At 47.9% G+C, this 26547-nt stretch overlaps 2 long non-coding RNA genes across 3 annotated transcripts; one reads left to right on the forward strand and one right to left on the reverse strand.

Moving 5' to 3' along the window:
- Positions 1-200: 200 nt before the first annotated feature.
- On the forward strand, positions 201-15769 carry LOC139239436 (uncharacterized). Its single transcript, XR_011588657.1, has 3 exons — positions 201-345; positions 7509-7577; positions 15535-15769. It is a non-coding gene; the product is annotated as an uncharacterized lncRNA (long non-coding RNA).
- LOC139239435 (uncharacterized) lies at positions 13007-23021 on the reverse strand. 2 transcript variants are annotated; one of them, XR_011588655.1, is made up of 3 exons: positions 22774-23021; positions 16516-16631; positions 13007-13202 (listed from the first exon to the last, which is right to left on the reverse strand). It is a non-coding gene; the product is annotated as an uncharacterized lncRNA (long non-coding RNA). The 2 variants fall into 2 exon arrangements; XR_011588656.1 differs by having other exon boundaries at positions 22743-23021.
- Positions 23022-26547: the final 3526 nt, after the last annotated feature.

Below are 26547 nucleotides of genomic sequence, written 5' to 3' on the forward strand. Positions count from 1 at the left end.
AGGCGACATGAGGACAAACATTTTTACGCAGTGAGTGGTTAGGATCTGGAATGCGCTGTTTGAGAGGGTGGTGGAGGCAGACTCAATCGCGGCTTTCAAAAGGGAGTTGGATAAGTATCTGAAGGAGAAATTATTGCAGGGACAAGGGCGGGGGAGGGGGACTGGCTGAGGTGCTCTTGCAGAGAGCTGGCACGGGCTGAATGACCACCTCCTGTGCTGTAACCGTTCTATGTACATCACTTCACAAGCTGAATTATGTTTCTTCTTCCCGCAGGGTATGCCATTGTTCTGACTGTGGAGCTGCGCATCTATGGGTCATCACTTGCATGGCAGAACTGAATACAGGTATGTCCAGAGGGGCTTTATGGGCTAATTAACAATAGACACTTGGACAGGGCTGGGAGTTTCTTAATGAACCAGAATCGTAGACATCTTGTGCAGGAAGCGGCCATTCGATCCATCGTGACTAACCTGTGCTATCGTGATATTGGAGCTCTCCCATTTCTCCATACCCTTAGGTATTTTTGTTTAAGTGCCCATTGATGGGACTTCAGTAGACACTTGTGATGGATTCCATTTTCCAATAATCCTTTGTGTGGAAAATATTCTTCTTCATGCTTTGAGTATGAAGCCTAAATATTCTTACCCATTCAATATCTTTCATTGTTTACCCTCTCAAATGTTTCCATAATTTTGAACACCTCCCTTAGATTCCTCAAACCTTCTCTGCTCCAATGTAAATTGCCCCAGGTTTGTTAAGTCTCTCATTGTGACTATATCCTCTTGACCCTGGTATCATCCCAACGGATCTAAGATGTGTCTTTTCCATGGCTCCAGTGCATGCCTAAATCTGCCCACAGGCCTCTGTGCCCGAATCATTGTCTTGCACAGATTCATTGTCGTTTCCTTGCTTTTGTATTCAAGGGTGTCAGCTGTGTCTCTGGGTAGCACTCTCACCTCCGAGTCAGAAGGTTGTAGGTTCAAGTCCCACTTGAGCTCATAAATCTAGGCTGACACTCCTGAGGAAGCGCCGCACTGTCGGAGGTGCCGTCTTTCGGATGAGACGTTAAACCGAGGCCCCGTCTGAACATAAGAACTAGGAACAGGAGTAGGCCATCTAGCCCCTCGAGCATGCTCCACCATTCAACAGGATCATGGCTGATCTGGCCGTGGACTCAGCTCCACTTACCCGCCCGCTCCCTGTAACCCTTAATTCCCTTATTGGTTAAAAATCTATCTATCTGTGATTCGAATACATTCAATGAGCTAGCCTCAACTGCTTCCTTGGGCAGAGAATTCCACAGATTCACAACCCATCTGGGAGAAGAAATTCCTTCTCTACTCTGTTTTAAATTGGCTCCCCTGTATTTTGAGGCTGTGCCCCCTAGTTCTAGTCTCCCTGACCAGTGGAAACAACCTCTCTGCCTCTATCTTGTCTATCCCTTTCATTATTTTAAATGTTACTATAAGATCACCCCTCATCCTTCTGAACTCCAACGAGTAAAGACCCAGTCTACTCAATCTATCATCATAAGGTAACCCCCTCATCTCCGGAATCAGCCTAGTGAATCGTCTCTGTACCCCCTCCAAAATTAGTATATCCTTCCTTAAATAAGGTGACCAAAACTGCACGCAGTACTCCTGGTGCGGCCTCACCCATACCCTGTACAGTTGCAGCAACACCTCCCTGCTTTTGTACTCCATCCCTCTCGCAATGAAGGCCAACATTCCATTCGCCTTCCTGATTACCTGCTCCACCTGCAAACTAACTTTTTGGGATTCATGCACCAGGACCCCCAGGTCCCTCTGCACCACAGCATGTTGTAATTTCTCCCCATTCAAATAATATTCCCTTTTACTGTTTTTTTTTCCAAGGTGGATGACCTCACACTTTCTGTATTGTATTCCATCTGCCAAACCTTAGCCCATTCGCTTAACCTATCTAAATCTCTTTGCAGCCTCTCTGTGTCCTCTACACAACCCGCTTTCCCACTAATCTTTGTGTCATCTGCAAATTTTGCTACACTACACTCTGTCCCCTCTTCCAGGTCATCTATGTATATTGTAAACAGTTGTGGTCCCAGCACCGATCCCTGTGGCACACCACTAACCACCGATTTCCAACCCGAAAAGGACCCATTTATCCCGACTCTCTGCTTTCTGTTCGCCAGCCAATTCTCTATCCATGCTAATACATTTCCTCTGACTCCGCGTACCTTTATCTTCTGCAGTAACCTTTTGTGTGGCACCTCTCAGGTGGATGTAAAAGATCCCACGGCAATTATTTGAAGAGGAGCACGGGAGTTATCCCTGGTGTCCTGGGGCCAATATTCTTTCTCTCTCTCTCTCTCTCTCTCTCTCTCCTTCTCTCGACATCTCAGAGTGCTTTACAGCCAATGAAGTACTTTTGAGCTGTAGTCACTGGAAAATGTGGCGGCCAACTTGCACACAGCAAGCTCCCAAAAACAGCAATGTAATAATGACCAGATCATCTGTTTTTATTATGTTGGTTGAGGGATAAATATTGGCCAGGACACCGGGAATAACTTCCCTGCTCTTCTTCGAAATAGTAGCCGTGATATTTTTTACATCCATGCGAGAGAGCAAACGGGGCCTCGGTTTAACGTCTCATCCGAAAGACGGCCCCTCTGACAGTGCGGCGCTCCCTCGGCACTGCCCCTCCGACAGTGCGGCGCTCCCTTGGCACTGCCCCTCCGACAGTGCGGCGCTCCCTCGGGACTGCACTGAAATGTCAGCCTAGATTTTTGTGCTCGAGTCCCTGGAGTGGGCTTCTGACTCGGAGGTGAGTGTGCTACCCACTGAGTCACGGCTGTCTTTTTTTAAGACAAAAAGGAGAGTAACATTGCTTCAAAACAGAAGAAAGCAAGGTGAGATGTGGATAATAAAATAACTTGTATTTATATAGCGCATTTAATGTAGTAAAAAGTTTTAAGGAATGTCTTAAAGGAGGGTACAGAGGTTTAGGGAGGGAGTTCCAGAGCTTGGGGCCCAGCCATCAATGGTTGAGCAGTTATAATGAGGGATGTTCAAGAGGGCAGAATTTGAGGAGCGCAGACATCTTGTGGGGTTGTGAGGCTGAAATAGATTGCAGAGATAGGGAGGGGGCGAGGGCCATGGAGGGATTTGTAATCGAGGCGTTGTTTAAGTGGGAACCAATGTAGGTCAGAAAGCTCAGGGGATGATGGGTGATCGTGACTTGGTGCGAGTTAGGACACGGGGCTGCTGAGTTTTATATCAGCTCTAGTTTACATAGGGTAGAATGTGGGAGGCCAGCCAGGAATGCATTGGAGTAGTCAAGTCTCGAAGTAACAAAGGCATGGATGAGGGTTTCAGCAGCAGAAGAGCTGAGGCAGGGGTGGGAGGCGGGCGATGTTACGGAGGTGGAAAAGGGCGGTTTTAGTTATGCCGCAGATATGTGGCTGGAAACTCATTTCAGGGTCAAATATCACACCGAGGTTGTGAACAGACCCTCAGATTGATGCTATGGAGAGGGATGGAGTCAGTGGTTAGCGAACGCAGGTTGTGGCGAAGACCAAAGATAATGGCTTCGGTCTTCCCAGTACTTAATTGGAGAAAATTTCTGCTCATCCAGTACTGGATGTCGGACAGGCAGTCTGACAATTTAGAGACCAAGGAAGAGTTGAGAGAAGTGGTGGTGAGGTCGAGCTGGGTGCCGTCTGCGTACATGTGGAAACTGACCCCGTGTTTTCGGATGATATCGCCAAGGAGCAGCATGTAGATGAGAAACAAGAGGGGGCCCAAAGACAGATCCTTGGGGGACACCAGAGGTAACGATGCAGGAGTGGGAAGAGAAGCCATTGTGGGAGATTTCTGGCTATGATTCGATGGATAAGACTGGAACCAGGCGAGTGCAGAAGTGGTGAACTGTGTCTAAGGCTGCAGACAGGTCCAGGAGGACGAGGAGGGATAGTTTGCCTTTGTCACAGTCACAAAGGATGTCATTTGTGACTTTGACTTGAGCAACTTTATCTCTTAAATGTCTTCCATTTTCCTGCCAATTTCTTCCATTCAGTCATCCGTGTTTAGCCTCGAGGTTGCAGAGTGTGAAGGAGACGATAAAATATTGAAGTTGGTGTTGAGCTTGTTTGAAACAGTCTGAGAACTGAGGAAGGAAAGGAATGGGAGCGGGAGGTCTAGAATTATTCTGATTGATAGGACACAGTCATGGCAAAATGTCAACAACGTGTACGCAGCAACATGTCCCGAGACACTTCACAGGAGCGTAAATTAGACAAAATCTGACCCCGAGCCACAGAGAGATTGGGACAGGTGACCAAAAGCTGGGTCAAAGAGGTCGGTTTAAGGACCGTCTTAAAGGAGGAGAGAGAGGCGGAGAGGTTTAGGGAGGGAGTTCCAGAGCTTGGGTCCCAGGCAACAGAAGGCACGGCCACCGATGGTGGAGCGATGGGAATCGGGGGATGGGCAAGAGGGCAGAATTGGAGGAGTGCAGAGATCTCGGAGGGTTGTAGGGGCTGGAGGCGGTTACATAGATAGGGAGGGGTGTCGTGCTGGAGGAGGTTACAGAGATAGGGAGGGGTGTAGTGCTGGAGGAGGTTACAGAGATAGGGAGGGGTGTAGGGGCTGGAGGTGGTTACAGAGATAGGGAGGGGTGTAGTGCTGGAGGAGGTTACAGAGATAGGGAGGGGTGTAGGGTTGGAGGTGGTTACAGAGATAGGGAGGGGGGTAGGGCTGGAGGAGGTTACAAGGCTAGGGAGGGGTGTAGGGCTGGAGGAGGTTGGGGCGGGGGAGATGGGGAAATGGCTTTTAATTGAAAAATCAAACTTTTTGGTGCCTCTTTCAGCTTTCGAGAGATTCTGTTTAAATAGCCAGACTGTTGGGTCCAACACTGTATTCTGAGCCCGTACTGCTTGGCTCTCAGGCACCTGTGCTGTAGTTAGTTTACTGCTGGATGTAGCGGGCACAGCTGTGATGGTTAGTGTATGACTGGGCGAGAAGCTGTTCCTCATTAATAGTGCCATTTCTTTGTTTAAATGTTCGGCGACAGATTGAAAGCTAAACACACGCTGTGCTATACGATGCAGTTACCCTGAGCATTGCTGGAGCTGATTGGTTAATTTAGTGGCTGAGTGAATGAACTGCCCAATATGGTGCCATCCCTTAAATATCGGAGCTTTAATTCCTTCCCTTGTGCTATCTTTTAATGTGCTGAACAAAGCATTGGCTAAAAGGTGCTGCAAGTTCTTTCTGGTTTGCAGCCAGAATGATCTCTTTTCCCGGTCCATTAATTTAAATGGACTGATCGTCATCTGTTGAATGCGTCATTCTTCGTTCCTGAATTGTGCTCCCATCTCATCGAATGCAAACTGTGTGGGGGCGGGGGGGTAATTACCCCTCAAATCGTTCTCCCGCGGGCTTTTGTCCCTCTTCAAAGGAATCTGTTCCCGGGTAGCTTTGATACAGCGGGCTCCCAGGCACTGAGTGGTGTTTCCGGGGTTTGAAGTATGTACAAAGCCAGCGAGCGAGAGCAGGCTGCCATCCTCGCCTCGCAAAGATGTGAATCAGGACAGGCCATATAAATCAACCTGTGTCGCAACACAAACTGTGACGTGTGACGTGAGCTTAAACACATGCCACCTTTCACAGCGGTTATTTCCTGGGCTGGTAAAACAGTTTCCAAACACACGGGTCGATTTCGAGGTCAGCAGCCTGCTTTACGTCGCTCGTGTTTTTATTTTATTTTCCATTTGCAGTCAAATGCTCCCTGATTCCTGAAGGTAATCAAGAAAATAAAACACAATTCAAGTCCTGAGCACTGCCCCCTCGCTCCCTCCCCCCAGCACTCAGACTAACACAGGCTGCGGCTACCTTGTCAGCAAATGGTTATAGTTGCCGCAAAGAACAGAGGTGAAAGGAGGAAGGGACGCAGTAAAAATATATATAAAAGAGGAATTTTGGGAGGATCTGGTGTGGTGACTGAGCTACTAGCCTTCCATCTGAGACTGCATACAGTGAGTTTGGCCTGCTTCATCCCAGCTCGCTGTGAGTGTGGACACAGTGGCATTAAATCGGCAAGAGAGCCTGAATACTGGCTCGTGTGGGAGAGGGAAAAATGTTCCTCTGATGTGGTGTGGGGGGGATTCCGTCCATGTTTGGGCCGAGGGGAGGGATGGAGAGAACTTTCATCTCTGTCGCTTTCCCTCCCATTCCCCAGTAACTCTTTCTAAGTGGCCCTTCACGTGAGTTTAGACCATGAGCCGAATATTCAACTACACGGAGTATAATGCAGCTCTCAAAACGACATTCTCGGAATGTTTTTCCAGCAGAAGTCACCGAGTGATCAGGGGCAGGAGCTCTGGCCGATTTCTGCCTTCTCTAACCCAGGAGCCCCTAAGCCAATATTGTGGGACCCTCTATTGCTAACTCAGTTAGGTCTGCAGTGTGCACCGTCTACAAGATGCACTGCAGCAACTCACCAAGGCTTCTTCGGCAGCACCTCCCAAACCCGCGACCTCTACCGCCTAGGACAAGGGCAGAAGGTGCATGGGAACACCACCACCTCCACGTTCCTCTCCAAGTCCCACACACCATCCCTATTGTGTCCCTAAAACAGATGAGGCTGCACACAGGGAGGTTAAAGTAACAGTGACCTCAGTCTTTAATAAGACACTCCAGAGTGAGGAACAGGCCTTGGGCTTATATACAGTGCTCCCAAGGGATGCTGGGGTTCCTTAGGACTTCAGGGGATGAGCTCCCTGGTGGCGGAACATAGGAGTGCATGCTCTACAGATACACAACAATCCTGACTTGGAAATACATCACCCGTTCCTTCATCGTCGCTGGGTCACAATCCTGGAACTCCCTCCCTAACAGCACTGTGGGAGCACCTTCACCACACGGACTGCAGCGGTTCAAGAAGGCGGCTCAATAAATGCCGGCCTTGCCAGCAACGCCCACATCCCAGGAATGAATTAACAAAATGCCATTGTAGGAGCTCTACATTTCTTAGTAAGCAAGGGCTAACTGTGCGTCTTTAATATATAATTGAGGCAGACATTTTAATCTCCTGACTAAACTTCAATCAGAGACTGAACTGGAGCTGATGACAGAAAATAACTGGGTCTGTCTTTACACCGATTCCAATTGTCAAAAATTTAGAATATGCACACTAGAATAAATGTTTTGGGAAATTTTGGAAAGAAAAAATGTTCTTTGACACATGCGAGAATATCTCATAATTGTGTGTGGCAAAATATCTGGCCAACCACATGGGTGTTATCCGTCCATCACCATCGCGCTGCAGACAGTACCTGTCCAATCGGGTTCAGAGTTCTTCTAAAAACTGACTTCATGAATTTGTCAGTTGCCTGCATAGACAGATTAAATGAGTCAATAGCGCTTTGTCCTGTTCACTTTTGAAAGAAAATTTATACCCAAAACCTGCATGTACAGCTGGATATTATTATTTCAATGCGCTGAACAAAATTGATTAACTTGCTGTGTTACAGGCTCCTGACTTGTAGTCGATAGCGTATCAAAGGCGCGCTCACTGTGGGAGGCAGCCTAGATCCTCCTTGGTAAGTGTACTGTGTTTGCTACTTTCTGTAATGTGTGCTCATGGATTCAAGCCCCACCCCAGAGACTTGGCCACTTAATGAAGGCTGACACTTGGTGCAGTGCTGAGGAAGTGCATAATTGTTGTAGTTTGCTTCAGTGCCCCATGTTGGGGGAGGAAACTAGTTAAAGTTCCCACTTTCTCACAACTGTATTGATACTAAAACACTGGCGTACAGGCGGAGGAGCGGTGTCGTAAAATTTCAACTCGAGTACTGTTCTGGTGTGGTGCAGAAGAGAGTCACAGAGCTGATGCTGATGTAGTCACTGTTGTATCATTGGGAAATGCGGCGGTTTGTGCACAGCAAGCTCCCACAAGCAGCAATGAGGTAACAACCCGATAATCTATTTTTAGTGACATTGGACAAAGGATAAAGATAGGCCAGGACACTGGGATAATGCGCCCTGCTCTTCGAAATAGTGCCATGGGATCTTTTACGTCCACCTGAGAGAGCAGACGGGGCATTGGTTTAATGTCTCATCTGAAAGATTGCCCCTCCGACAGTGCGGCGCTCTCTCAGCACCGCCCCTCCGACAGTGCGGCGCTCCCTCGGCACCGCCCCTCCGACAGTGCGGCGCTCCCTCGGCGCCGCCCCTCCGACAGTGCGGCGCTCTCTCGGCACCGCCCCGGGAGTGTCAGCCTAGAATCTGTGCTCAAGTCTCTGGAGTGGAACTTTGGAGCCATAATCTTCCAACTAGGAGGTGAGAGAGCTGCCCATTGAGCCACTGTACAGAGAGACAGGCCCGTTAAACCCGAGTTCTGGGTTTGTTAGTGCCCTTTTACCCTCTGATTATCTCCTCTGCTCTTCTGACCCGTGTGTGCGTGTGTGTGGATCTTAAGATATCAGATGCCCTCCAGTGACCATGTGTGATCCCAGCCAGCGAGTGTCAGTAGGTTATTTGACCATGCGGGGGGAGGGAGGCACAGCAGCTCAAACCTGGTTCTTGACCGTCATCCAAGTCGATATATTTTTCCACGGCAGCAAACCAGGGAATGAAGTGTGTAACCAGAGGGCAGGGAATGAAGTGTGTAACCAGAGGGCAGGGAAATGGGGTGCAGAATCAGGAGGGTTAGGAATTGGCTGGAGAGATTTAGGGGGAGGTTCCAAGTTGTGGAATTGGGGCTGCCTATGGATAGGTGTGTGGAAATGGGGACTTGCTGCAGAATTGAGGAAGCTGGTAAAACGAAACAAAAATTAAAATGGGAGAGACCAGAGTAAAAACAAAAACAAGTGAATTATGCAGAAGCCTGCATGTAGCGAAGTGATGATTGCCTGATTCAGCGCATTGCAGGGTGCCGATATAATAGAGCAGCAGCCAGTGCACGGTGCAGTGCGTCATTACAGGAAAACTCAAGCTCGGGGATGGACTGGAATTCTAATCAACAGGCTGTACGCTTCACTCCGCTGCAAAGCTCCAGAACAGGCAAAGTACTTGCACCTTCAGCGAGAGAGAGCGCGAGTTCTGGAATGCTGAACTTTCTGATCACTGTTGGTGTCATGTATTCAACTGTCATTGTAACCCATGTATAAGCTGACCTGAGTTGTATACCTTGAGAACACTGGCCACAGGGGGCGAACTTGGGGGAGACACTCCTAACTTGGACCTTCCAGTCTAAAAGGGGAAGCTCCACTCACTGTCCACCTCTTGAGGTCTTGGTAATAAAGGTAACTGGTCACAGTGATCTTTTCTCAAGTATGGGCCTCGTATGCATTTATACTGTATAGTAAGGACATATTAGTTGGGGCTCCTTTTCCATCTCTCATCCTCTCCTGAAGATGCTGGGGAGCAGCATCATACTGGGTCGTAGTTCCACGGATACGACAGGATGCTGACTCTCGCTGGGGTATAGTTCCACGGACACGACAGGATGCTGACTAGCTGGGGTATAGAAACATAGAAAATAGGTGCAGGAGCAGGCCATTCAGCCCCTCTAACCTGCACCGCCATTCAATGAGTTCATGGCTGAACATGAAACTTCAGTACCCCCTTCCTGCTTTCTCGCCATACCCCTTGATCCCCCGAGTAGTAAGGACTTCATCTAACTCCCTTTTGAATATATTTAGTGAATTGGCCTCAACTACTTTCTGTGGTAGAGAATTCCACAGGTTCACCACTCTCTGGGTGAAGAAGTTTCTCCTCATCTCGGTCCTAAATGGCTTACCCCTTATCCTTAGACTGTGACCCCTGGTTCTGGACTTCCCCAACATTGGGAACATTCTTCCTGCATCCAACCTGTCCAAACCCGTCAGAATTTTAAACGTTTCTATGAGGTCCCCTCTCACTCTTCTGAACTCCAGTGAATACAAGCCCAGTTGATCCAGTCTTTCTTGATAGGTCAGTCCCACCATCCCGGGAATCAGTCTGGTGAATCTTCGCTGCACTCCCTCAATAGCAAGAATGTCCTTCCTCAAGTTAGGAGACCAAAACTGTACACAATACTCCAGGTGTGGCCTCACCAAGGCCCTATACAACTGTAGCAACACCTCCCTGCCCCTGTACTCAAATCCCCTCGCTATGAAGGCCAACATGCCATTTGCTTTCTTAACCGCCTGCTGTACCTGCATGCCAACCTTCAATGACTGATGTACCATGACACCCAGGTCTCTTTGCACCTCCCCTTTTCCTAATCTGTCACCATTCAGATAATAGTCTGTCTCTCTGTTTTTACCACCAAAGTGGATAACCTCACATTTATCCACATTATACTTCATCTGCCATGCATTTGCCCACTCACCTAACCTATCCAAGTCTCTCTGCAGCCTCACAGCATCCTCCTCGCAGCTCACACTGCCACCCAATTTAGTGTCATCCGCAAATTTGGAGATACTACATTTAATCCCCTCATCTAAATCATTAATGTACAGTGTAAACAGCTGGGGCCCCAGCACAGAACCTTGCGGTACCCCACTAGTCACTGCCTGCCATTCTGAAAAGTACCCATTTACTCCTACTCTTTGCTTCCTGTCTGACAACCAGTTCTCAATCCACGTCAGCACACTACCCCCAATCCCATGTGCTTTAACTTTGCACATTAATCTCCTGTGTGGGACCTTGACGAAAGCCTTCTGAAAGTCCAAATATACCACATCAACTGGTTCTCCTTTGTCCACTTTACTGGAAACATCCTCACAAAATTCCAGAAGATTTGTCAAGCATGATCTCCCTTTCACAAATCCATGCTGACTTGGACCTATAATGTCACCATTTTCCAAATGCGCTGCTATGACATCCTTAATAATTGATTCCATCATTTTGCCCACTACTGAGGTCAGGCTGACCGGTCTATAATTCCCTGCTTTCTCTCTCCCTCCTTTTTTAAAAAGTGGGGTTACATTGGTTACCCTCCACTCGATAGTTCCATGGACACGACAGGATGCTAACTCTAGCTGGGGTATAGTTCCATGGACACGACAGGATGCAGACTATAGCTGGGGTATAGTTCCACGGACACGACAGGATGCTGACTCTAGCTGGGGTGTCGTTCCACAGACACGACAGGATGCTGACTCTAGCTGGGGTATAGCTCCACAGACACGACAGGATGCTGACTCTAGCTGGGGTATAGTTCCACAGGAAACCCTATCTCACCCGTGTCCCTGCCTGCCTCCTTGTAATTCTCTGCCTTAGAGAGTGCGGAGGCCGAGTCATGGAATATATTCAAGGCTGAGCTTGACAGATTCTTGAACTATAGGGGAGTCGAGGGTTATGGGGAACAGGCAGGGAAGTGGAGTTATGGCTAAGATCAGATCAGCCATGATCGTATTAAATGGCGGAGCAGGCTCGAGGGGCCGGATGGCCGACTCCAGCTCCTATTTCTTGTGTTCTCCCTGGCTGACATAGTGAACAGCACAGAGCAGGGATCAAACCTGGGCGTTTATGGTCTGTCTGGATTTGTACCACACCGGACATAGTATTTACCCACTGAGCCATGATGGAGGGGGGAGGGGGGAGGGGTTCTAATAGATTACTTGATTAAAGTGGGTAGTGTTTGGGAAAGGAGACAATCCAGAATTGCAGTATAACATGTTCTAAATGGATAAATCCTATTAATAAAGCATGTGGGATCCTTTCTAAATCACTGGGTAGTTTTCAGCTGGAGAATTGTGTCCATCTCTGGGCTCCACACTTTAGGAAGGATATCAAGGTGCAGAGGAGATTTACTCGAATGGTACCAGGGATGAGGGACTTCAGTTATCCAGAGGCACTGGAGAAGCTGGGATTGTAGCAGAGATGGTTAAGGGGAGATTTGATAAGAGGTGTTCAAAATCATGAAGGTGATTTTAATAGATGGGGAGAAATTGTTTCCAGTGGCAGGAGGGTCGATGACCAGAGGACACAGATTTAAGGTAATTGGTAAAAGAACTGGAAGTGAGATGGCGAGAATTGTATTTGACACAGTGAGTTGTTACGATTGGGACCGTGCTGCCTGAAAGGGCGGTGGAAGCAGATTCAATAGTAACTTTCAAACTGGGACTAATTGGACAGCTTTCAGGAGCACAGCACAGCCTCCTCTGTGCTGTAAGATTCTATTATTTTTGCTGTTATGACTGTTGGAGTGTGGCACAATATTTTTGTGGTGAGATCTATTCTCACGATATCATGTTGTTCAGGCACGGGCATCACGATCCTAGTTTTGATCATGAGTCGGTGCGGCGATAATAGATCTCAGCCAGGCCAGCAGTGAACGGGTGGGAGGGTGGGCACCAGGTTTGACCTCCGCACTCTTGAGTGGGGATGAGTGTTGGCCAGGGTTCCTGCTCGAAGCTAAGCGTGCATGGTTCTCCAGTGAGGTACGGGACCGGCGTGGCGTGATGTCTTCGCAGTGAACAGCTTGGATTTCCATTGGTGGCTCAGTGGCAATAAATGCAACCTGCTGCAATTTCCTTCTCCAGCGTGTGGCTGTGCAGAACGGTAATATCGTCCCCTGGTTGGTTTACTGCTGGAGGGAGAGGGGCAGTTAAGGGTCCCAACACCTTTCAGCAAGTATTGTCAGAGCTAGCTGGAAGGGCTCCCAGATTCTCAGACATATACCCTGAAAGTGCTTTTGACGGAAGTCAGGGCTAATTTGTAAGACGTGTGTGTGTGGGGGGGGGGGGGTGTTGTGGGGCTGGAGGAGATTAGAGATGGGGAGGGGTGAGGCCACAGAGGGATCTGAAAACAAGGATGAGAATTTTAAAATCGTGGCGTTTCTTAACCAGAAGCAAATGTAGGTTAGCGAGCACGAAGGGTGCAGTTGTAGATGAGCGCTGAGAATTTTTGACCTTGTTACTTGTGTACAAGGAGTTAATTTGTGTGTGGGTTTGATCCTGGAATGGAGGCAGTGAAATGTATACAGGCACACCAGAAGAGGCTTTATTGAGAGCACTGGAGCAAAAATGATAAACAACTTCATTTATTTTTTTTTGCATTGCATCCTTTTTCTGTCTGCCAGCTGGCCTGATCTATGCCCTGTCCTCATACCGTGGGGACACAGGTCCGGCTGCCCACATTGCTCATCCTCATCGCTCCCAGAAGCAGCGAGCTGTGCTTCAGTGCGGTACGCTGCAGGCTGTTGCTGGCCTCTATAACCACATTGGTCCAGGCATCTAAAATGGGTAAGAAATAAAACGTGTGGGTGGGCTGGGTGTGAGCACCTTAATCCAGGTAATGTTTTCTGGCCTAAGGTTGGGTCAGTAAGGCCCAGAAGCCTTTGAAGAACATCCAGTCCTGAACGAGCCACCTTTGTGTTCGGCCTCCCCACCAATTCCATCCCCCTTCCCGGCCATTGTCTCGCGCTGAAGCCGACAGTTTGCAACGTTGGCGTCTTTTGACCCCGAGTCGAGCTTCTGACTCCATAAGCTCTCCACTAAGGGGCCAACTCCTAGCCCCACACCAGCCTCGGCCCATCTGCTGCTGAAACCCTCACCGTGCCTCTGTCACATCGAGACTTGACTGTTCCAGCACTCCCGGAGAGCCTCATCTTCCACCCACCATAAAACGCAGCCGTAGCCTAGCCTAGCCTGCACTGTCCTGCTCACCTATCGCCTCCCTGCTCCTTTCCCGTCCCCACTGTTCCTAATTTCTCATCCTTACCCCATCTCATCTCTGTAACCTCCTCCATCCCTCTAACTCTGGCTGCTTGTACCTCCCCGCCTGCCTTCACCCTCCACCCCAACACCGAATACCTTCCCTAAATGACCAAGGTTTAGATTATGCTGCCTAATCTTTAACTCATTCCATCTGATAATACCTTGATCTACCTTAAAAGGACAAAGGCATGCTATTGTAATTCCTGAGTTAGCCTGAAACTCCCCTCCTCCCCCATGACGTGGGTGAGAAGCTCCATCCACAGACCTCCACATCGCCAGAAAATGGCTGCACCAAACTGGGGGAGGGGGGGGGGGAAACCAGGGTTCCGAAGGTGGACATGGGCAGAATATGTTTGGTTTCAAGTATTTGGAGTGACCGAGTCTTAACCCAAGAGGGTTGTTAATGAGGAACAGGCTTTGGATTAGTCCGTGTCTCAGGTGCCGCCTCCTTCCAGTAAGTACGCCAAGCGAGAGTCCTCTCTGACACAGCCGACTGCCATTCTCGTCTTCTCTCTCTGTCTCTTCCCTCTCCCTCGCTCCATTTATTCCTCTCCTTCCCCCTCAGCCTCCCTCCGCCTCTTCTCTCAGGCTGTCACCCTCCCTCTCTCCCACCATCTTTCCTTTCTCTATCTGCCTTCCTCCTTTTTTCATCTTGCCCCTTTTCTTCTTCCGCTTTCTCTCCTGCTCTCCCTCCTTTTGTTTTTCCTCTCTTCCCACTCTTGTTGATCATCCTGTTAAGTATTGCTGGTGTTCACATGGTTAGCTGAAGCGTTGAGCTCAAATAGTACCACTGGCGTCAAATCAATCTGCCTGCTCTGCGTATTCCGGCAGACATTCACTGTGCCACCAAGGGCACTCTTAGCGCCCAAAACACGGGCATTAACGATACTAATTTCCCACCCTAACTCTAGGTTAACACCTGAAGAATGGCTACTTGCGTGAGCTTCATTCAACCATAATCCCAGAAAGCAACAGCAACCTAGATTTTGTATCTTAAGTCGGCCATTGCTAGCGTTTTACTATAGAAACACGATATAAAATGCAAATTGTCCGTTTAAAAATAAAAGCCCCATACCAATCATTAAATAGAACGCTGCACTTCAGGAGGGGATAAACTGTTTGTACGAACTAATCTCTCACCCTGTGATCAGTCCAGCCACGTGGAGAATGATGAGGTCTGGCAACTACAACACGGCCACCACCTGGGTGATTCATGCTGGAATCAATGAGTGAGATTTAATAGACAGAGAACCTGCAGCTGCTTGAAACTGGAAGGAATCACCAGGGAGACATTAACACCATTTACTCCCAGCGGGGATACTGAAGCAATCTGGCTGCTGACCTTGTTCCCGTTAATTGTTTTCAGGTATTAAATCCCACTGGCTTCTCTGCTGTTGGAAGAATCGGGGCAGAGCTTCCAGAATCTATTCGGGGGAGAAGTTGAGTCAAGGTGCTTTGCCCAGCCTCGGTGGTAGAAGCTCCCTTTCCTAACCCAGGTCGGAGCGCCGCTGCTGATCACGACCCAGAGACCCCCGATCTACCCCCCTCCCTGCTGAGGGGTGAGCCGAGGGCGTGTTCTCCTTGCTCGAGAAACTGGCTGCCCAGTACTGATATCCGTCACCTCGCTGCACGCACTAAGTAATGAGCGTAGAAGAGCTAAAGTTAAACTTATGGGGGTTACAGCTGAGCCTGGAGCTGATGTCAGTGGGGCCAGTGTGCATGATACAATCTTCCCTCCCTCTCCTAATTCCTTCTCCTCCCTTCCCATCCTTCTAATCCCCCCTCTCTCTCCTCCCATCAGCAGTTATAGACAATGCTATGAAGTGACATTTGTTCTTGGTCCAAACAGGAAGACCAGAATTCCAGAAGTGAGGGTGATTACCCCTTGCCCTCAAGGCACCATTCGTCACGAGGTCAAACTCCAGGAAAACTCCTCACCTACCAGCACTTGTGAGCGAGAACCTTCAGCAAATGGATGCAGTGGTTCAAGAACCACCACTTTAAGGGTAACTAGGGATGGGCAATAAGTGCCACTCTTGCATGTGATGCCCACAGCCTGGGAATAAATATATATTTAAAATGTGCCATGAGTATTGAGCTATTTTGTAACATAAGGAGCAGGAGGCAGCCCCTTGAGCCTGCGGCATTCCCCCATGGCTGATCTACCTCAACTCCACTTTGCTGCACTGTCCCCATTCAGTGACTGAGCCTTCACAACCCCCAGTGAGGAAATTCCTCATCTCAGTCTTTAATGGCTGGCCCCTAGTTCTAGACTGTCCAGCCAAAGGGAATAACTTCTCAGCAACTACCCTGTCATCTCAGAATCAAAGGCAAGTATATCCTTCCTTAAATAAGGAGACCAAAGCTGTGCACAGTACTCCAGGTGTGGTCTCACCAAGGCCCTGTACAATTGTAGCAAGACTTCCTGACTCTTGCAATAAAGGCCAACGTGCCATTTGCATTGCTTGCTGTACCTGCATGCTAACTAACCCTCTGTTTCCTGTTCCAGGACACCTAAATCTTTTCAAACACCATTTAATACTTTCTCACCATTTTTTAAGAAAAATGTTTTTATATTTTTCCTACTTTTCCCCACATTACACTCCATCTGCCACCTTATTGCCCACTCACTTAACCTGTCTATATCGCTTTATCCTCCTCACAGCTTGCTTTCCCACCTAACAAGCCCTGCCGAGGCGGAGATCAGCTTTTTCTTTATTGGACAAAAAGGGCGCTTGATTTAAAGAACCTCCCCTCCCCCTGACACACACACACACACACTTCCTCATTCAACTGCCCAGGGGGCGTGTTCATTTGCAGTTCATCTCACCGTTATCTGTTGTCCTCGGCAGGCTTGCTGCTTCTGGGCCTCCAGTCATGACCTGCCTGGTTGGAGGATGTTGGCTGAGCTGGGATTAAGGCTGTTCCCTCTTCCGTGCTGTGCAGCTAAAGGAGGCAAGGAGTTTGTATTAGCAGGCAGGATTATCCCAGCTTCCATACAGCAAGCGAAAAGGCCCCATTAAAATACAACTGCATGGCCTGGAGTATTATCTCTTCATGTGAACTGCCTCTCCTCCACCATGATTGTAATTAGGATTCTGTTGGGATCCCAGTCCCATCGTTACATGAAAACAAGATATAGGAGTCGGCCATTTGGCCCCTCGAGTCTGGTCCGCCATTCAATAAGATCATGGCTGATCTGATCTTGGCCTCAGCTCCACTCCCCTATCGTTCAAAATTCTGTCTATCTCCACCTTAAATATATTCAATGACCCAGCCTCCACAGATTCACGACCCTCAGAGGAAATTCCTCATTCAGTTTTAAATGAGCAACCCCTTATTCTGAAACTATGTCCCCTTATTCTAGATTGCCCCACGAGAGGAAACATCCTCTCAGTATCTTAACGTGTTTCAATAGATTGCCTCTCATTCTTCTAAACTCCAATGAGTACAGGCCCAACCTGCTTAACCTTTCTTCATAAGAACTTAATTTCAGGAATCAACTTTGTGAATCTTCTCTGAACTGCCTCCAATACAAGAATATCCCTCCTTACTAAAATCATTCTCTTTCTGGTTGCTCTCCAGTAGAAGATTGTTCGTAGTTGGAGTACTTCAGGCAGTTAGCTGCCAAGTCTGGTGCCAATTAGTTGTTTGTTCCCATTTTCAAAGAGGAGCTCGCGCAAAAAGACTCTGGATCAATGTAGAGACTCCCAATCATAATTAATTCCTCATCAATTTCTGTAGTGGCATTGCAGTTAAACTCCAGCAACGATAGAGATTGATTTTCCTTCCACTGCTGCCTGTACAAAAGCCACAAGATATTGACAACGTAATTGTCTCTGCAGTAATCTGCACTCGTCGATTTGCACAAACATGTAGGAGCACTTTTTTTTTTTACAACGTGTGAATTTGTGCTCCTCAAGGTGAAAAACTAACTGCCTAGAATAGAAGTCAACATCGCGCATTCCTGGGTCAGCACGGGTTAGATACAGAGTAAAGCTCCCTCTACACTGTCCCATCAAACACTCCCAGGGCAGGTACAGCACGGGGTCAGATACAGAATGAATAGCCTCAGTCTGAGTGGAGCGCCTCTACTGTACCTGTATGAAATTTCCATTTTCCAGACCAGCCCTCTAGTGGCTTTGATTTGAATGTGGGTCTGAGATAAAATGCCAAACCTGCTGTATGACCCACAGAATTCTCAAAGGTATACAACGTAGAAGAGGTGGCTCCAGACTAATGGACGTTCAATACACACAAAAAAATACAAGAGTGAGTAATGCAGTGGGATAGATCGTTGACTTCTCTCCTGTCTTGGGTGCAAACTCAGCCCATACACCGATAGGATTGAAGTATTCCTTTTGTCGGAGGCTATAGGATTCCTAATAAATAACAATGAACCTCTGGCATCAGCAACACTCTCGTCACGTGACCAGGTTTTCATACAAACACCATAAAGCACATTAACTATGAATGAACAGTAACTTATTGCATAGCATGCATGCATCCCCACGCTGCTGAATAAAGGGGAACATCAACACACTGAACTTGACTCGAGCCCGACCACTTTGTGGGGCCTTACTGTTTGAAAAGTTCAGCAGCGTGGACCTCCACAGCACTGGCTATTTTTGACCCAACTGAGGTCAATTGTGGAGCCCCACTTGCATACAAGTTCTTGTAGATTTCTATAGCACCTTTCACGACCACCAATGTTTTTACAGCCAATGACGTACTTTTGTTGTAAACGTGGCAGCCAATTTGCTGTTTGTGGGAGCTTGCTGTGTGCAATGTGATAATGAGCAGATAATCTGTTTTAGTGATGTTGGTTGAGGGATAAATATTGACCCCAGGACATCAAGGATAACCCCCCTGCTCTTCTTTGAAATAGTGGCCATGGGATCTTTTACGTCCACCTGAGAGGGCTAGCGGGACCTCGGTCACATAGAAACAAAGAAAATAGGAGCAGGAGTAGGCCATTCGGCCCTTCGATCCTGCACCACCATTCAATAAGATCATGGCTGATCATTCACCTCAGTACCCCTTTCCTGCTTTCTCTCCATACCCCTTGATCCCTTTAGCCATAAGGGCCATATCTAACTCCCTCTTTGAATATGTCCAACGAACTGGCATCAACAACTCTCTGCGGGAGAGAATTCCACAGGTTAACAACTCTCTGAGTGAAGAAGTTTCTCTTCATCTCGGTCCTAAATGGCCTACCCCTTATCCTAAGACTCTGTCCCCGGGTTCTGGACTTTCCCAATATCGGGAACAATCTACCTGCATCTAACCTGTCCCGTCCCGTCAGAATCTTGTATGTTTCTATGAGATCCCCTCTCATCCTTTTAAACTCCAGTGTATAAAGGCCCAGTTGATCCAGTCTCTCCTCGTATGTCAGTCCTGCCATCCCAGGAATCAGTCTGGTGAACCTTCGCTGCACTCCCTCAATAGCAAGAATGTTCTTCCTCAGATTAGGAGAGCAAAACTGAACACAATATTCCAGGTGAGGCCTCACCAAAGCCCTGTACAACTGCAGTAAGACCTCCCTGCTCCTATACTCAAATCCCCAGCTATGAAGACCAACATACCATTTGCCTTCTTCAATGCCTTTCAATGACTGATGTACCATGATACCCAGGTCTCGTTGCACCTCCCCTTTTCCTAATCTGCCACCATTCAGATAATATTCTGTTGTGCATTTTTGTCCCCAAAATGGATAACCTCACATTTATCCACATTATACTGCAACTGCCATGCATTGGCCCACTCACCTAACCTGTCCAAGTCACCCTGCAGCCTCTTAGCGTCCCTCTCACAGCTCACACCGCTACCCAGTTTAGTGTCATCTGCAAACTTGGAGATAATTACACTGAATTCCTTCATCCAAATCATTGATGTATATTGTAAAGAGCTGGGGTCCCAGCACTGAGCCCTGCGGCACTCCACTAGTCATTGCCTGCCATTTTGAAAAGGACCCGTTTATCCCGACTCACTGATTCCTGTCTGCCAGCCAGTTCTCTATCCACGTCAGTATATTACCCCCAATACCATGATTTTGCACACCAATCTCTTGTGTGTGACCTTGTCAAAAGCCTTTTGAAAGTCCAAATACACCACATCCACTGGTACTCCCTTGTCCACTCTACTAGTTACATCCCCAAAAAATTACAGAAGATTTGTCAAGCATGATTTCCCTTTCATAAATCCATGTTGACTTGGACCGATCCTGTCACTGCTTTTCAAATGTGCTGCGATTTCATCCTTAATAATTGATTCCAACATTTTCCCCACTACTGATGTCAGGCTAACTGGTCTATAATTACCCGCTTTCTCTCTCCCTCCCTTTTTAAAAAGTGGTGTTACATTAGCTACTCTCCAGTCCATAGGAACTGATCCAGAGTCGATAGACAGTTGGAAAAATGATCACCAATGCATCCACTATTTCTAGGGCCACTTCCTTAAATTCTCTGGGATGCAGACTTTCAGACCCCGGGGATTTATCGGCCTTCGATCCCATCAATTTCCCAAACACAATTTCCCGACTAATAAGGATATCCTTCAGTTTCTCCTTCTCACTAGACCTTCGGTCCCCTAGTACTTCCGGAAGGTTATTTGTGCCTTCCTTCGTGAAGACAAAACTGAAGTATTTGTTCAATTGGTCTGCCATTTCTTTGTTCCCCATTATAAATTCACCTGATTCTGACTGCAAGGGACCTACATTTGTCTTCACTAAGCTTTTTCTCTTCACATATCTATAGAAGCTTTTGCAGTCAGTTTTTATGTTCCCGGCAAGCTTCTTCTCGTATTCTATTTTCCCCCTCTTAATTAAACCCTTTGTCCTCCTCTGCTGAATTCTAAATTTCTCCCAGTCCTCAGGTTTGCTGCTTTTTCTGGCCAATGACCAAACTGGTAGCAATATGGTGGTGGAGGATTTCCTGGCGTGCATCAGGGATGGTTTTCTAGACCAATATGTTGAGGAACCAACCAGGGAGCTGGCCATCCTAGACTGGGTGATGTGTAATGAGAAAGGACTAATTAGCAATCTTCCTTGGATTTAACACTATCCTTAATTTCCCTTGTTAGCCACGGCTGAGCCACCTTCCCCGTTTTATTTTTACTCCAGTCAGAGATGTACAATTGCTGAAGTTCATCCATGTGATCTTTAAATGTTTGCCATTGCCTATCCACCGTCAACCCTTTAAGTATCATTTAAAAAATTTGCCAGTCTATTCTAGCCAATTCACCCCTCAAACCATCAAAGTTACCTTTCCTTAAGTTCAAGACCCTAGTTTCTGAATTAACTGTTTAACTCTCCATCCTAATAAAGAATTCTACCATGTTATGGTCACTCTTCCCCAAGGGGTCTCGCACAACAAGATTGCTAATTAGTCCTTTCTCATTAGACATCACCCAGTCTAGGATGGCCAGCTCCCTGTTGGTTCCTCGGCATATTGGTCTAGAAAACCATCCCTAATACATGCCAGAAATCCTTCTCCACCGTATTGCTACCAGTTTGGTTAGCCCAATCAATATGTAGATTAAAGTCACCCATGATAACTGCTGTACCTTTATTGCATGCATCCCTAATTTCTTGTTTGATGCTGTCCCCAACCTTACTACTACTGTTTGGTGGTCTGTACACAACTCCCACTAGCGTTTTCTGCCCCTTGGTATTCCATAGCTCCACCCATACCGATTCCACATCATCCAAGCTGATGTCCTTTCTTACTATTGCATTAATTTCCTCTTTAACCAGCAATACCACCGCACCTTCTTTTCCTTTCTGTCTATCCTTCCTAAATGTTGAATATCCCTGGATGTTGAAGTTCCCAGCCTTGGTCACCCTGGAGCCATGTCTCTGTGATGCCAATTACATCATATCCATTAACTGCTGTCTGCGCAGTTAATTCGTCCACCTTATTCCGAATATTCCTTGCATTGAGGCACAGAGCCTTCAGGCTTGTCTGTTTAACACACTTTGCCCTTTTAGAATTTTGCTGTAATGTGGCCCTTTTTGCTTTTTGCCTTGGGTTTCTCTGCCCTCCACTTTTACTTCTCTTCTTTCTACTTCTGCCCCCATTCTACTTCCCTCTGTCTCCCTGCATAGGTTCCCATCCCCCTGCCATATTAGTTTAACTCCTCCCCAACAGCACTAGCAAACACTCCCCCTAGGACATTGGTTCCGGTCCTGCCTAGGTGAAGACCATCCGATTTGTACTGGTCCCACCTCCCCCAGAACCGGTTCCAATGCCCCAGGAATTTGAATCCCTCCCTTCTGCACCACTGCTCAAGCCACGTATTCATCTGAGCTATCCTGCGATTCCTACTCTGACCAGCACGTGGCACTGGTAGCAATCTTGAGGTCCTACTTTTTAATTTAGCTCCGAGTTCCCTAAATTCGTCATGTAAGATCTCATCCCGTTTTTTTAACCTATATCGTTGGTACCTATATGCACCACGACAACTGGCTGTTCACCCTTCCTTTTCAGAATGCCCTGCACCCGCTCCGAGACATCCTTGACCCGCGCACGAGGGAGGCAACATACCATCCTGGAGTCTCGGTTGCGACCGCAGAAACGTCCATCTATTCCCCTTACAATTGAATCCCCTATCACTATAGCTCTCCCACTCTTTTTCATGCCCTCCTGTGCAGCAGAGCCCACGGTGCCATGAACTTAGCTGTTGCTGCCCTCTCCTGGTGAGTCATCCCCCGCAACAGGACCCAAAGTGGTGAATCTGTTTTGCAGGGGGATGACTGCAGGGGGATGACCGCAGGGGACCCCTGCACTACCTTCCTTGCACTGCTCCTTCCTGTTAGTCACCCATCCCCTATCTGGCTATGTACCCTTTACCTGCGGTAAGACCAACTCACTAAACATGCCATTCATGTCATTCTCAGCATTGTGCATGCTCCAGAGTGAATCCACCCGCCGCAATGTGGTCCGTCAGGAGCTGCACTTCCCGCACACGTAGTTGTCGGGGAGCATAACCCGTGTCTGAGCTCTCCTGCCATGACTTCTAAAAGTTACTTACTGATAAAGAAAAAGAATAACTATTTACCAATCACCAACCCCCTTGGCTGTGACGTCACCTTTCGATTTCTTTCTACTTTTTTGCCTCGCAGCTGCACCAGATGGGCCTCTTGTAGGCCTCACTGCCTCCTCGACTCCCTGCTGGGCCTCTCTGACTCACCACGCTGGCCTCTTGTAGGCCTCACCAACGCTGCCGCTCCGCCTCCTCGACTCCCTGCTGGGCCTCCCGACGAAGGCTGGTCTCTTGTAGGCCTCTCCGACGTTGCTCCGCCTCCCTACTGGGCCTCCTCGACGAAGCTGGCCTCTTGTCATAGTCTTAGCCGAAAGAAGGCACCTCCGACAGTGCGGTGCTCCCTCAGTACTGCCCCCCCGACAGTGTGGTGTTCCCTCAGTACTGCACTGGGGGTGTCAGCCTAGATTTATGTACTCAAGTCCCTGGAGTGGGACTTGAACCCGCAACCTTCTGAGTCAGAGGCGAGGGTGCTACCCACTGACCCACAGATGACACTGTAGAATGAAGCTCCTGGAACATTTGTTGACACTATTCCTCCATTTTCTGCTTGTTACTTTCCTGTGTTTCACTTTTACAACAAACAAGAGTAAACTTTGATCATTAGCCCAAGCTAACTTTGTCCTTCGCCTTCTAACATTGTCTGCGATTATTCCAGGTTCCCGAGCAGACTCGCTGAAACCGGGCCTGTAGGCATCATCACTCTCCCAACTTTCAACGGGTCTTTCGGGCATGTGTTAAAATGAACTGAATCCAATAGACACACTTCGTTGAACAGAAGCGACTTATTCATTTTTACAGAAAAATATATCATCCAAACCATTCACTGTTTTGTTTGGAAACAAAATGAAGGATTGTTGTAGTCAGTATGGGTTGCGAAAGGCAAGGGACACTAAACTGAGATTGTTCAGCTGCCTCACACTATATTATGGGGAAAGCAAATCTTGAATAAATAATCTAGAATATAAACAGCTCAAGTGTCACCCAGAATGGCTCAGTGGATACATGATAGCGTGGGGGAGGCCAGAACTAGGGGCCATCAATATAAGACAGTCACTAATAAATCCAATGGGGAATTCAGGAGAAACTTCTTTACCCAGAGAGCGGTGAGAATGTGGAACTCGCTGCCACAGGGAGGGGTTGAGGCGAATAGTATCGATGTATTTAAGGGGAGGCTGGATAAACACATGAGGGAGAAAGGAATAGAAGGAAGTGTGAGGAGGGTGTGCAGCATAAACATCGGCATGGGCCTGTTGGGCCCAAAAGCCTGTGCTGTAAACACTTTGTAACACACCTCCTGGAGTGGGACTTGTACCCACAACCTTCTGGCTCGGAGGCGAGGGGGCTGCCCACTGAGCCACTGCTCGACTGACAGATGGGGATTGATTGTGGGATCATAAAATTGGGAGCTGCTGTCATGCCATAAGTGTCCCGTTGCCATGACACCGGCCAAATGTGATGTGGCATTTGCAATAAATGTGCTAATGTTCTGGAGTGCGGCCCTGCAGACAAGACAAGCTACCTGCCTGTCATTGTGAAGGCACATTTGTAACAAATTCGCAGCTTGTCCTTTAAAGGAGATCGTCTCTCAGGCAGTATTTGTACCTACTGTCATTCAGATGCTGGGTTTGGGAGGCTGAGAGTGACTGGAAAGGTGCCAGGTATTATTTGGCACAGTGGGCATTGCTGCCCTGCGAATGTAAAGTACCGGATTCACTGCATATAAAACCGCTCCATCTATGAGCCTTTTGTTTTACAACAACATTTTTTTCTGCTTCTTCTAGGCCAAGCAGCAGAGCCCGACAGACGTTTGCGGGAGAAACATAGAAAATAGGTGCAGGAGTAGGCCATTCGGCCCTTCTAGCCTGCACCGCCATTCAATGAGTTCATGGCTGAACATTCAACTTCAGTACCCCATTCCTGCTTTCTCGCCATACCCCTTGATCCCCCTAGTAGTAAGGACCTCATCTAACTCCTTTTTGAATATATTTAGTGAATTGGCCTCAACAACTTTCTGTGGTAGAGAATTCCACAGGTTCACCACTCTCTGGGTGAAGAAGTTTCTCCTCATCTCGGTCCTAAATGGCTTACCCCTTATCCTTAGACTGTGACCTCTGGTTCTGGACTTCCCCAACATTGGGAACATTCTTCCTGCATCTAACCTGTCTAACCCCGTCAGAATTTTAAATGTTTCTATGAGGTCCTTTTTCATTCTTCTGCACTCCAGTGAATACAAGCCCAGTTGATCCAGTCTTTCTTGATAGGTCAGTCCCGCCATCCCGGGAATCAGTCTGGCGAACCTTCGCTGCACTCCCTCAATAGCAAGAATGTCCTTCCTCAGATTAGGAGACCAAAACTGTACACAATACTCCAGGTGTGGCCTCACCAATGCCCTGTACAACTGTAGCAACACCTCCCTGCCCCTGTACTCAAATCCCCTTGCTATGAAGGCCAACATGCCATTTGCTTTCTTAACCGCCTGCTGCACCTGCATGCCAACCTTCAATGACTGATGTACCATGACACCCAGGTCTCTTTGCACCTCCCCTTTTCCTAATCTGTCACCATTCAGATAATAGTCTGTCTCTCTGTTTTTACCACCAAAGTGGATAACCTCACATTTATCCACATTATACTTCATCTGCCATGCATTTGCCCACTCACCTAACCTATCCAAGTCGCTCTGCAGCCTCACAGCATCCTCCTCGCAGCTCACACTGCCACCCAATTTAGTGTCATCCGCAAATTTGGAGATACTACATTTAATCCCCTCATCTAAATCATTAATGTACAGCGTAAACAGCTGGGGCCCCAGCACAGAACCTTGCGGTACCCCACTAGTCACTGCCTGCCATTCTGAAAAGTACCCATTTACTCCTACTCTTTGCTTCCTGTCTGACAACCAGTTCTCAATCCATGTCAGCACACTACCCCCAATCCCATGTGCTCTAACTTTGCACATTAATCTCCTGTGTGGGACCTTGTCGAACGCCTTCTGAAAGTCCAAATATACCACATCAACTGGTTCTCACTTGTCCACTCTACTGGAAACATCCTCAAAAAATTCCAGAAGATTTGTCAAGCATGATTTCCCTTTCACAAATCCATGCTGACTTGGACCTATCATGTCACCTCTTTCCAATTGCACTGCTATGACATCCTTAATAATTGATATTTAATAAGACTTTGCTGTTCCGTGATAAAGAGGAACTTCATATAGTTACACAACAACTGCTTGGCTTTGTATAAGCTTCTTTAATGCAGCAAAACGTCCCGAGGTGCTTAACGAGAGACTTATCAATAAAAAAAATCAGACTGTTGCAACAAAGCCACACGGGGAGGTATGAGGTGAGCAAAAGCTCGGTCAAAGAGCTAGGTTTTAAGGAGCGTCTTAAAGGAGGAGAGGTTTAGGGAGGGAATTCCAGAGCTTGGGGCCAAGGCAGCTGCAAGCCAATGATGGAGCGATTAAAATTAGTAACCATTGCCCTGTTAAACAGCAGGGGAAATGTTACAGGGACACCCTCAAAGCCTCCCTGATAAAGTGCAACATCCCCACCGACACCTGGGAGTCCCTGGCCAAAGACCAGTGCATCCGGGAGGGCACTGAGCACCTCGAGTCTTGTCGCTGAGAGCGTGCAGAGACCAAGCGCAGGCAGCGGAAGGAGCGTGCGGCAAACCAGTCCCACCCACCCCTTCCCTCAACCACTGTCTGTCCCACCTGTGACAGGGACTGTGGTTCTCGTATTGGACTGTTCAGCCACCTAAGGACTCGTGCTAAGAGTGGAAGCAAGTCTTCCTCGATTCTGAGGGACTGCCTATGATG

Source organism: Pristiophorus japonicus, chromosome 27, assembly GCF_044704955.1.
Source record: "Pristiophorus japonicus isolate sPriJap1 chromosome 27, sPriJap1.hap1, whole genome shotgun sequence".
In the NCBI taxonomy this organism is placed as follows: domain Eukaryota; kingdom Metazoa; phylum Chordata; class Chondrichthyes; family Pristiophoridae; genus Pristiophorus; species Pristiophorus japonicus.